Source organism: Nannospalax galili, unplaced genomic scaffold (genome assembly GCF_000622305.1).
Source record: "Nannospalax galili isolate Female #2095 unplaced genomic scaffold, S.galili_v1.0 scaffold999, whole genome shotgun sequence".
In the NCBI taxonomy this organism is placed as follows: Eukaryota; Metazoa; Chordata; class Mammalia; order Rodentia; family Spalacidae; genus Nannospalax; species Nannospalax galili.
Window position 1 is genome coordinate 1,790,042 of NW_008344824.1, and position 10,849 is coordinate 1,800,890.

A 10,849-nucleotide genomic window follows, 5' to 3' on the forward strand; every position below is an offset into this window, starting at 1 on the left:
ATTTGAGAGTATTGAAATAGGATTACTATGGAATTATGAATAAGATCTATTTGAAAAACAAACCCTTGTAAAGCATCACATCATGGAAATCACAGACCACAGTGAGAAAACTGTCAGGTTTTTGAGGTTGCGACTTAGACCACACACACACACACACACACACACACACACACACACACACTGCGTCTGCATCTTCAAATTTCTTTGGTTGGAAAGTGGAATAATGGGGTATCAGATCAGGCTTCTTCACAGTGGCAAAACCTGGGTACTCTGAGCCAGAAAAGTAACACTTTAGTTTAGAAGAGAAAAATAATTCCAAGTTTATTTTTAAAGCTATGATTTAGAAAAAAGAATGAACTAAAATGAAAGATGTCTTTTAATAAAAATCGGTCAGTTTTCATTTTATTAGAATGATGAGCTCTCCATGCGTGAAAGCCTGTGATTACTTGGTCCACCCTGACCACTATGGGCACCCTAGGTGACACTTTTACACCCTGCCCTCCCTACCAGCCCTTGCTATGCGTTTTCAAGCAGCTGGGTTTTTAAGAAGAAGGGGACTAGATTTCCTGTTATTTCTCTGCTTCTAAATTCACAAACTAAAAAGTTAATGTCTTCCCCATAAAGATCTGATTGTTAGTTTTAATTGTCACTTACATACTCTAGAATCACCTGGAAAGAGTCTCAGTGCTGGATTGTCTAGATTAAATTGGCTTGTGGGAGGGTCTGTGGGGAATTGTCCTGATTATGTTTATTAAGATGTGAAGTCTGCCCATTGTGGGCACCACCATTCCCTGGGTCAGGGTCCTGGACTGTGTAAGCATAGAGAAGGTGGGCTGAGTACTAATATGCATTCATTCATTTCTCTCTGCTCTTGACTATGGCTGTGGCTGCTTCTTCAAGTTCCTACCACCTTGACTTTCCAGTAATGGACTGTAACCTGGAATTGTGAGCAAAATAAACTTTCTCCTCTCAAGTGCTTTTGTCAGGGTATTTTATCACAACAGGAAATGAAGCCAAGACAGTGTTCAAGCCATAGCACCACTGATGAAACTTTGAGAGTTTCCAGTATCATGATAGTCATAATCTAAAGGATTTAAATGAGATTTATCTATGCAGGGACTATGAAACACCTATTCTAAAATGCACCAACATGATCAGTAGTGACCTAGCTCCCCAGCCCCACCTCTGAACAGTGTTTTTTTTTTTTTTTCCCCAGCCTCAGTAGAAATGAGAAAAAGAAGTCTTTGTTGGAAGAAAGGTGCTCCTTAGGTTGCCTTCACCTTCTCAGTTGATCTGTGTGTGTGTGTGTGTGTGTGTGTGTGTGTGTGTGTGTGTGTGTGTGTACATATAGGTTACCTTCCTCTGCTCACTTTCTATGTGTTATATATGCATACATATTTTATGTGTTCATGCCCATGTGGAGGCCATAGGTGGATGTTGGATGTCTTCTTCAGTTGCTCTCTACCTCCCTTATTTTGAGACAGTCTCTTGTTGAACCTAGAGCTCACTGATTGGCTGGACTAACTGGCCACCAAGTGCTAGGGATCCTCTTCTACCTTCCTCTGCTCACTTTCTATGTGTTATATATGCATACATATTTTATGTGTTCATGCCCATGTGGAGGCCATAGGTGGATGTTGGATGTCTTCTTCAGTTGCTCTCTACCTCCCTTATTTTGAGACAGTCTCTTGTTGAACCTAGAGCTCACTGATTGGCTGGACTAACTGGCCACCAAGTGCTAGGGATCCTCTTCTTTCTGTCTCCACAGTGCTGGATTGCAGATGCATGCTACCATGCCCAGCTTCTTATGTTTGTGCAGGGGATCCAAACTCAGGTCCTTGTGCTTGCTGGCAAGCACTGTACTGACTGAGCAATCTTCTCACCCCATCATCTGCTCACTTCTGGATGCTGATACTTTTCCTTGACAAAAGATGACTAGAAATAATAGTGATAGGAGTAGGAGAGAGCCAGGAGAGAAGACTCTCACAATATGTATGGGGAGAGAAGAACCAGGTTAGTAAATCTTGGACAAGGTCCCTTGTATTTCTTTGGGGGAACTATTCATACTCTTGACTTGTAGCTTTGGTGTTACTCTCGCTCTCCTCCTCTCTCTCCCAGCCTTCTCTGTCTCCTTCCTTTCCTCCTTCCTTTTCTCTCTCTTCCTCTCACCATTCCTCCTGTGCCCTCCTCCCTTCCCGAGGCAGCTTGAAAAGAAATGGCAAAGGAGCAAAGCCAGTGCAGGATGGCACATATCTTTATATGGTTAAGGTCCTACTTCACAGTTTGCTGCTACCAAAACCCAAGGTAGGTACCAAGTTCTGCCCCAGAAGCCACTCAGAAGAGATTAATTAAGGTGAATGAGGCTTCATTAGCTTCTTAGTTATCCTGATTTGCATTTAAGATCATGATTGATATGATGTAAATGTAGTGTTTCAGAACATAAAACCTTTGAAGTTTAGAAAGAGCTTATTCTCCACATTATGTTTTTCATCATAATGAGGCAAAACAGGCATCCTTGGATCTGGGCTCAACTAACAATGCTGATGAGAGCAGATAAAGGAGTTAAGGAATAAATGCCAGGAGGTACTGAGAACCAGAGAAAGATGGGAAGGGTCCAGTGGTAATTAAAGAGGGCTGGTGTTCTCAAAGCTCTGCATGGGAAGGATGGCCTTTGAATTTAAAACTGGGCTCATGGTATAACCCAGGAAACTGAGAATGGAATAGGAAAATTAAGATAGAAACCAATATGTCTACATTCCTTTTCTCTGTGTATGCCAGAAGTTGAACCAGAGGCCTCTAATATGTTTAAGAACTTGGATTATTTTCCAAGAGTCTTTTTTTTTTTTTTTTTTTTTTTTTTTTTTTTTTGGTCTTTTTGAGACAGGGTTTCCCCATAGCCCCAGCTGGCCTGGAACTCACTATGTAGACCAGGCTGGCCTCGAACTCCCAGCTCCAAGAGTCTTTTTTAAGCAGTTAGTTAATCACGCAGTACACACAGAGAGTATGAAAACACCACTTATACTAAATTCCATAAAGAAAGCCTGTGGATAAAAGAAAACGTGCTCAGATAGCTTGTCCTGATTCAGAGAAATGTTCAGACTTAACTACTAACCCTTTTAACTCAGTTCTACTTATAAAGCTAAATCTATTCTACTTTTGGATCAGTGATGCCAGTCATATGCCACTCCTGGGGTGGTGTTCCATCCCCTCTGTGGCTTATATCAGGATCTTTTGGATGACCTGAATCAGGAGGCTCACCTCCCCTGCCCTTGGTTTAGTGCTTATTGACTTTCTCGGGGTCTTCTCCCTCAACAAGGTAGGGTACATCATACCATCCCCTTCAAGCTTCTTACAAAATAGCTGTTGTTTCAGAAGATATTCCTGGGAGCTGGGGAGGTGGCTCAGTTGGCAACGTGCTTACTGTACAAACATGAGAACCTTGTTTCAATCCTTAGCACCGACATAAAAAGCTGGCAAGAAGGTGCTTACCCAGAATCCCAAAGCCAGGGAAGTAGAGACGAGACAGGAAGATCCCTGGGGCTTGCTGGCCATTCAGTCTAGCCCAATCAGTGAGCTCCAGGTTTAGTGAGAGACTGTCTCAAAAATAAGGTGGAGAGTGGCAGAGGCACATGCACACAACCACCCCACACACATGCACACAAATATTTACACACAGAGAGACAAAAAGAAGACCGTCACAGCCAGGCTTGTTGGCACATGCCTTTAATCCCAGCACTTGGGAGGCAGAGGCAGGCAGATCGCTGTGAGTTTGAGGCCAGTCTGGTCTACAGAGTGAGTTCCAGGCCGTCTCAAAAAGAGAAGACCTTCACATTCCTGTAACTCAAGCTCTTTTATTCCTATCAGTTGCACTAGTTAAAAGCCAAAGCAGTTTTCCTTTCACATCTCTCCTATTTATCTGAGGGAGCTACTACAGACTAGGATTACAGAGATGGCATCCTAAAAATATTACCATTAAATAGAAGCAACTTGTATCCAAGGGATAGTGACTAAATGATTGCACTAGGTGAGAGGGAGTAGGAAAGAGGGGAGAAGAAATGGGGAAGGGGTGTAGAAGAGAAGATGTTTTAGAAGAAGCAATGAATTTGGGCAAAAATCTTACTTTTCTCCTGTTTGCAAATCAAAAAATGATGTTTACATCAAACCTCCCATTTTTTTGCATACAGAAGCTATGAAACATAACATAGCCAAGTAGAATTGGTCCAAAGTGAGAGCTGAACACCTCAAAAGCTTCAGCAAATGGCTTACCTATCATCGGGCCTTGAATTATTGGCCATTTCCCATACTCTGAGTTATCAGCTCTGAGATATCCCTTCTGCCTTGAAAATCCTCAGCATATCAGCTCCTCCATGGAAACCCTTTTCACAGTGAATCACCACTGTGCTGTCCAGGAAGGAAAGTTTGGAAAGCCAGAAAGGATGGGCAGCTCCTTTGCAAAGTGCTACTGCACCAAAACTTCTGAGCAGGCATGTTGAACTCGGTTTTATATACCACAAACAGACAAACAGCCCTCAGATTTAGAATCCAGAGCTAACAAAAGCATTGACTCCACTGGGCTTTGAGAGGGGGTAATGCTTTTTTTCTGTTTCTCCTCTGCTCCCATTATTTATATAACAAATCACTACAAAATGCAATCATGTCAGATGTTGGAAATAAACTCTTTGGGGTATAGCTATTTTTAAACAACCCATGGTTATAGTGATGTTTTAAAAACATGCATAGCCTGAGTTTGTGCTTCAAATCATAAGTGGTTACAGGAACTCTATATTCTTAGGCTAGTACTGACCCATGGAACAGGAAAGCTTTTTCAGCAGTGCCTGAAACCCCTCAGGAATGATGTACAAAATGCAACTTGGCCATGTATTGAAGCCCAGTGTTACTAAGCAGATGAATACAAATCCCTGGTGCCAGGACCTCTTCCCAATTTGGGGCTGTTCTTGCAAATATTCAGTGTTTCCCTACCAGAAGTTACATTTACTGACACTGGGAATGAGTATTCCTCCCCCACCTTCATTCTTCACTGCCCCTCCATGCTGGAATCAGATTTTAATAGAAATAATGCTGAGTCCTTCGGGATTATTTGCTTTGCTCTCAGAGCTTGTATTCATAGTTTCTGTCCTGCTTGTCCAAGTTTACTCTTAATACAAAAGATTTTTCCACCAGTCTTATGAGTCTCATTTCTATGAGTTCTGCAACCCTCCCAACACACAGCCCCGTACACACACTCCCCTCACCTGCTTTTCTTCCCCTTCAGCGTTTGTAGGCTCTTCTTTGAACCTGGGGTAGTAGCTCTGCTTCCTTTCCTCTAGCCAAGGAACACATACATTTCAGACCTGCCCTCAAGTCTTGCTTCTTCTATAGGGGCTTCTTATGTTTCTATGGTATTTGTGATTCTTTCCTAGTAAAAATATCAGTAGACATTTATTCAGTATTCTTAGCCAGATTTGATCTCTATCTATCTATCTATCTATCTATCTATCTATCTATCTATCTATCTATCTATCTACAGAGACACACACCCCTTTCTGTCTCTGGCAGAACTCTGCAATGCTGCCCATGCTGGCCTTGAACTTGCTGTGTAAGCCAGGCTGGATTCAAACTCTTGATCCTTCTGCCTCAGTCTCCTAGGTGCTAAAATTACAAGTGTGCTCCCTCAGTCCTAGTAAGTGTTCTGTCTTCCAATTCTCATTTTTCAAAGTGCTACTATCTCCATTTTACACATGAAAATTGAACACAGAATACATCTTTTTGATGTAGGAGGAGAATCAGGTACAGAATTCTGGTGAATTGGAGGGTGGGGGGAGTGAGTAGTTTAGTAAGTAAGGGAGATGATAGAGGTGATATATATTTAGATGGCACAACCCACTAGACTTGATGACGGGCTGAATATGGCCTTCAAGATCTGGAAGGTTCCACTTCAGGCCACCCTCATATGCTATTTGCATGTAAGGACCCTGGACCAGTAGTTGCTGCAGTAGTTGCTAGGTTTTGCTGCTCCTGCTCCTGAATCAATGCCCACCTTCCTCAACATCTGTGTATATAATACCTCCTAAGAAAGACAGGGCTTTCCTCAGACCTACTCCTGTGAAAAGTGGTTTCCCTCTGTTATTATTAACAGAAACTTCAATGTTTCTTTTTACCTCTGTGGCACGTCTCTGTATTTTTAAATATTTGAGAAATTGCCTAGCTACTAATAGCGGGAAGCTGTGTTACTCACTTGGGATCTCCTTTGTTTCGTGTACAGTTAGGTGCTCAGCAAACACAGGGGAAATTTCTCTAAAAAGGGAAAGAATTTAAAGAGGTTCTTCTTTTCATTTAGATCCTAAATAGAATAAGATTCCATCATAAATGGAAACACGCATAGAAATGAAAACAAACTTTTACAAGGAAAAAAAAAATCAAACTCTTCCTAACCTCTATCTTACCGAAAGAACATGGCCAAGACTAGGTCCTAGAGAGGAAAAGAAACCAATAAACTAATGAAGAACCAAAGACATTTTATCAGGAGTGACTGTCCTTTGCAATGAAGGCTTAACTGAGGTGACTTAAAACAATAAATCTATAATGGTTAATGTCTCATTAGCATCCATGGTTACAATGTTTGAGTGTTTGTGGTAACCAGTCATGAGCCCTCACATATGCTAGACAAGCATTCTGCTACTGAGCCCAGGACTATGAGACTTTAATGCCTTGTCATTTGTATTAGACTTTATATCTCAATAATTTTATTTGTACTTCTTTATTTTAGTTTCAAATATTTATTTTTCAAGCTTTTGCCCTACAAGTCACATTGTACAGCCCTAATATAGAAATTCCTCATTACCATCCAGAGAAATATAATTCCCTTTACTTACCCATTTGCTTTAAAAAGTAAAGATATTGACTGTGTATGGTGACCCACATCTTTAATCCAGCACTCAGGAGGGAGTGGCAGACAAATCTTTGTGAGATCAAGGCCAGTCTGATCTACATAGACTGTTCCAGGCTAGCTGGGACTATAGGGAGACCCTGACCCAAAAACCCAGAATATAAATAATAAATTAATAAAAAACAAAGGTAACATTAAAATGGGTCACAGATAAAAATAGTCCTTATTTAGTCTTGTTTGGTCTTGATGTAAAAATAGAATCTGGGTTTAATACCCCTAACACTGTCAATTAAAGAAAATGTGCTCCAAATTTCTGCATGTTTATATGTCTAAATCTCATCTTTCTTCCTATCACTGAAGTCTGAGACATTAGAAAGTTATTTCTAGATGGAGGCTATGGCTTTATATACCAGCAACAGACAGTTGTAGCTATTTTCTTCACTCACAGATCTTAGCCTTTAAACATGTAAGAGTGAGTCACTGATTGGCAGGGGTCTGAAATCCTTATTGCATTCATAAGCTGAGACAGCCAATGGGCCCAGTCCATAATGACACTAAACGTCCTGAAATGTGATTGCATCATATGCTCTCAGCTCACCCAGCCTGGGCTTGGAGAACCAGTCCCAGCAAAATGGCCTCAGAGGACAGCCAGTTGAACGTGTCGCTCCTCCACATATCCCATAGTGTCCTTAGTATGAATTAAAGTGTACGTTGGAGGAAAACTGTCCTCCACTGCCCTGGCATGGGCCTGTGTTACAGAAACATCAGGACTGCAGATGTGAGTGGGAGTAGCCTTGTCCTCTTCGGTACACACTTCTCACGAGTCAGAAGGTTGGTAGAACTTTGGTCTGAGTGTCTGTTTTCAACTTACTAGGAAGATTAGACTTATCTCATAAATGGTTCCACAGTCTCAACTACATATTGCATGATAAATTTTTGTTATGGTATTTGGCTAGTTACATGAGGATTAAATGAAAATAGACCTTGAGGATAGTTTTTTCCAGTTTGACTGGCATTTGCTGTCATAGTCCTGTGTCCTTACAAATTGCATTTTTAGTTTATGACCCAGTCACTATCTATTGCTACAGGAAAATAAACACTGGCATGTGTGTCGTCTGCCAGGGTCTTTCCTCTAAGAGATATCAAAGTATTTGATGTACAGCACATGTAGAAGGTACCATTAAATACCCATCTTTATTTCCAGTGAGAATGACATGAAATGTCACTGGGAAGAATTCTGGCATGCCTAAATAAAAGATCTTGAAACTATTAAAATGCTCCTTGATTATGTTATATTACTGATCATCAGAGTATACTTTCTCTCCTCATTGATGTAGTCAGGTTACGATGGCTTAGTGAGGAAAGAGTATGAGCCTACTGGTTGACCTGACCATCTCCTTTTGTCTAAGGGCTATGACAAAGGTTTAGCCAGAACCTTTTATTTTTCTTTTATTCCCAGAGAAAATTAGTAGCCTCTGCTATGAATTGTCCCCTGAAGAGTGCAGTAGATCTGAATCTGGCTATATCCTATAGCCAGATTTTCTATATTCACTGTACTAACATTCTAGGGAAGAAAGAAAATAGAAAATGATAGTTAAAATCACTTACACTTACTTAGTTACTTCAATTTTGAATATTCTGTTCTCTTCCTGGACCTTCACTATGTGTGTATGTGTGTGTGTGTCTGTGTCTGTGTGTCTGTGTGTGCCCATATGTGACTGTCTGTATGTCTATGTGTGTGTGTGTATGTGTGTGTGTGTGTGTGTGTATACATCAGAGTTATTCCTCCTAACCACTGCTATACCTATTAGCTGTCTTCTCTACACTCACTCCTCCCTCCCCCATACCCTTCCCAAGCTCTGGTAGCCACCATTCTGTTCTGTATTTTTATGAGATCAATTTTATGGCCCCATAAGTAACATTAAGTACTATTTGTCTTTCTGGGCTCAACTTAAGGAAATGGTTATTAAAGTGGCTCCATTAATGCACAGAGTTGAACTTCCCTTTGAATGACTTTCTTTGATCAGAGTTTGCCAAATTAAGGTTAAATCCTGACTTTCTTTCAATAAAAAGCATGAACGTATAATAGAAAAGACGAATCATGCTGGATTTACCATTCTATACTATAATGCTAATATATGTCCATTTTGATGCATGTGGATCTAATGTAAACCGATGTAGATTAAACTACTGTATGAACAAACCATGTATTTACTCAGACATCCTTCTCTTTATGTTCGTGTGTGTCACATTGTTCTGCAATGCCACCATAAACCAAAGTCACTAATCTAGATATCCATTCTTTGTCAGGATGCTGGAAGCACTAACAAAACAGTATGAAACGATCAAGCTGTGAAACGGCTGTTTTGTTGGAAGCGGTATTGATTTTGAAACTGATGTTACTTTCTTATACAATATGCCTTCCATCTAGAAGAAAGTACAAGATTCCTCAAGCATTCTTTCTTTTCTATGTAAATAATGCAACAGTGATAATCCATATATAAAAGCAGTAAGATTGTAAAGCTAGCTGAATATGCTCACCTAGGCCTTAATGCCATAAACTTAGCCCAAAATAATGGTGTAGGATGCAGACAGTTGTGTCGCTGCTCCTGAGTGGTGGCTTAAGCTGACAGCTTACTGGGGTTCAGAGTTCTTCTTGGTTCCTAGATGATCAGTAATACTGCTTGGACCATATTTCTCCATCTTTCTTCTGGAAAAGATTGATGGAGGCTGCTCAGAAAAATTAACCTTGAAAATAAGACTTCTGTCTCACACCATGTATTCATGAACAAGACCTTTAAAAATAAACACATACTCAGAACCTAATGGAGACATGGCAGCAGGCCTAAGGGAAATGCCATCCTTTCACCCTCCCTTTTAATTCCCAGTTTTATTTAGTTTAGGATAGAATGAATACATGAGTTGCAGGCAACATTTGTGTTTTCTAAATTTATTTATTTGAATGGTAGTTGAAAGAGATAAGGGCGATTGAGTGAAGGAGTCAGGACTGAGAAAACTGGTTTGGGCAGGTGGAATAGTATTTGCACAGCTTGACTGCAGTCTGTGTCCTATCATCTAGTGTTCTAGAAGGTGATGAGTCTCTCTTGGTTCCTGCGTGGCAGTTCCAAAATGAGCTGCTAAGTGGACATGACTTAAATATGGGTGAGCTGTGAATGTGAAGTGACAAGAAATCTGGACTCAGCAGTAGATTCTGTTGAGAAGAATGCCAAGAGAAACTGCTCATTTCTTTCATGGTTTCCTTTTTTCTCTTTAAATTTATCTGTCCTGGGATTCTTTCATTCCGTTTGTGCCTTCTTTTCTTTACTCCCATCTGTTTAGATCTGATAGAATCAACTCATTCCAATAGTTTCTATGCATGCCTTCTTCCTATCTTGACCAGTTTCTTTCCTTCCTTTTTCTTTCTTGAAGTTCAGGGACATTCCACCTTTAGGGTACTCAACAATTTTCAATACCTTCACCATCGGCTTATTGCACACCTGGCCACAGTATGCAGGATCCCCAAGGAGTCTTCCATTCCCCCTTCTAGAGAGTTGCTTCTCCAGGAATATGCAGAACACTTGCCAATGTATTATTTCATTATTCTCCTACTGCCCTTTCAAAAGAAGCAACCACTGGGCCACTTGGGCCAATGGAAGACGGAAGTGATGCTATGGGATGTTTTCTCATCAGGGACCACATTGAGTCACCTACAGAGCTAAGTATCCAGGAGGAGAGCTAGTTTCTGTGAGATTCTCTTTGTTTCTGACTAATTTAAACTTGTTTCTATCCAAATTGTGTTATTTACAACTTATTCATAATTTTCTTGGCCTCTGCTCATTAGCAATGTTGAGCTTTGTGTTTTATTTTTACATTTTAATACTACTCTCAAAAATATCTCCCCCATTAATTTTACATGTTAGTGCTAATATATTTTTAATATTATTTTTTATTTTTTATTAGAAG

At 40.4% G+C, this 10,849-nt stretch overlaps 1 protein-coding gene across 7 annotated transcripts in view; it reads left to right on the top strand.

Annotated features, from left to right (window-relative positions):
* The window catches only part of Fmn1 (formin 1), a 451,810-nt gene that overhangs the window by 374,028 nt on the left and 66,933 nt on the right, over positions 1 to 10,849 (top strand). The window lies entirely within an intron of this gene.